Source organism: Brachycentrus maculatus, unplaced genomic scaffold (assembly GCF_059751285.1).
Source record: "Brachycentrus maculatus isolate JH-2025_06_01 unplaced genomic scaffold, ASM5975128v1 h1tg000042l, whole genome shotgun sequence".
NCBI classification, from domain to species: domain Eukaryota; kingdom Metazoa; phylum Arthropoda; class Insecta; order Trichoptera; family Brachycentridae; genus Brachycentrus; species Brachycentrus maculatus.
Genome location: NW_028280796.1, coordinates 100,760 through 103,325, shown reverse-complemented (window position 1 = coordinate 103,325; position 2,566 = coordinate 100,760).

Here is a 2,566-nt window from a genome sequence, read left to right as displayed (position 1 = left end):
AACTGAAAATCGACGATTTTTGAAATATGACGTTGTTGAAAGGAGTGAGCGAAATGTTAATATTTATGTTTACTTATCCAAAAATGTAATAAAAGTGTTCACTTAAACCAGGCTATGATATGTCGTAAGCTCTATGAATACCCAGACTTATTCTTCTTCATCTATGTTGAGATGTTAATATATATAAAAGTGATTTTCTTTCTTGACCTAATTTAACATCACCCCGTACTGATGACTGAAGCGCAGAAGTGTTCTGCTTCCATGTAATTAACAATCAAAATAAAAATGTGTCAAATTAATAAGAGTCTTTTACATTATGTAGTGCCTTGTGCATCAATTGGAGCGAATAAGAATTACTTAAATAAGAAGAAAGGATATATATGTAAAAAACTAAAATATCACGACTTAAATGTAGTCAAACATCCTAAATTACATCATTTATAAGGTATTTAATAAAATAAATTAAATACTTAACAGTGATTCTTGGAAGCGAATGTCGTGTTTTGAAAAAAATATATAAAGCCCCAATGTGTTTTCATACGTTCGAGGGTTAAATGAATACATTAATAAATTAATTACATTTCCAAATATAATTTTAATTTACTCACGAACCTCTGTAGAACCAACGTAAATTACAATTTAATAAAACATACCTAGGTAAAACAGAATACCCTTCGTCGCTTTTCCATATGGGTAGCTGGTAGCGTAGTGGAATCTCGCGTAATGGCCTTCCATGAGTGCGTAGGTACTGCAAGAAATCGAGCGAGACAGTATAATGAGAAATGAGACGAATAATGGTCGTATACTACATTTTATGTGACGTCAATATATTCTGAAGGAGTTAAATCATGACAGGTGTATTATGTTGTAAAGAACCCACTGAAACCTCACATGTTAAAGAAGAAATCTACCGAATTTTCCGAACCATAAAACATATTTTTTTACTTTGAAAGATCTACATTAAATTCGAGTGTCTTATGGCCCGATGATAGATGGGTGTAATAATTTTTATCCTCAAATTTCGTATAAATTTGAGGTACCTACATAAATACATCCGTATTATCGTTTTCAACTTTCAGTAAGTTTTATTTTCGTTAAATGAATCAAACCAATTGGTTAAAATAAAATCGAGATAAAAATCACGTTATTTGACCCATTTATTATATAATTCCATCTTATCTGCATTTCCAGACAAGGTCTAATTTTTATAAAATAAAACTCAACTTTTGTTTTTAACAACTTTTAATGAAGGTGGCTAAAAACAAAATTTTGTTTTTTTTTAAATGTGCCACAAAGTATCACATAAAACATTCATGAAATGGAAAATTTACTTAAAATATAATTTTGTTGAATATTATATCAATTTTGAAAAATTTATTGAATGAATTCATTCCCTGAAATTTATAAAAAATTAACTTTATAAAAATATAATACGTGATTTGACCAATAAATTATTTTTATTATTATATTTTCAGAAAAAAATGTTTTTTACAACTATGCATTTCGGTGAAAATAATTTATCGTGTGAATCATGTACTCAATTTTTAAACATGTTAGATTTTTTTATTATTTTCAAAGGATCTACAGGGAATGTTACAATTAATTACATTCCCTGAAGATCCTTTGTAAACGATAAAAAAGCTCTCAACATATTTTAAAACTAAAATAAAAATAGACTTAATTTTTTGTCGGCGATATAAGCGTATAAATGACCCAGTAAAATGCTTCCAGCATCAGAAAGACCGTGAAATTGTAAGAAATTTAAAACGCAAGTACTTAGTTTGGGAATAAAAACCTATTTGAACGATACTAAATGCTCGTAAAAAGTAACGATTGGGCCTGAAAGCGTCAATGTCTAGGAGAGAAGACCATCGATTCATGGAACGGCAGCAGATGGAGGCTGTTGTACACAAACACACCTGCCTTCTGTCTCCATCCCTGCGGCGGAACGGCACGAAACACGGAAGTGTCACATCCCCTTCGCCGAACCGCAGCGGGTAGACGTGCCGTGTTGAATACCGCTAGGGGTTGCAACTTGGTTTTTTAAACAAGACGTTTAGTGCCAAGTGCTGCAAGGGTTGAAAAATGTATAAAAATTCCTTCATTATAATACGTTCCCGGTAATAAATGTCGTATTTTATAATTACACCATTGAAAACTTTCCCAACCGCCCTTTTGGGTCTGATGCAGAAGCATCTAGGCTTCCTGACAGACCTCTCTTCCAAATCAATTTTATATTATGAAAATGTGAAACAAGATTGTATCCCACTACTGAAATTTCTAAAAAAACTAAAACTTTGGTGTTTAATTACCGTCATAAATTCTACATCACAGATTTTGTAATACTTATTTTTAAAAAAATGTACGTTTAGGTTTATTATGTTTTAAAAAAAAATCTATTTTGGGGATCTGAAATAATGGTGCGTCTTTTTTCAACACACTGTGACAGTTTTTTTGATTAATAAGGATATGTCTTATTATCAACATAAAACATAATTTGGATGAAACCATATGCGTAACAGTAAAAGTTTTACACATCCAGCATTTAGTGACGTTGGTTTTAAAA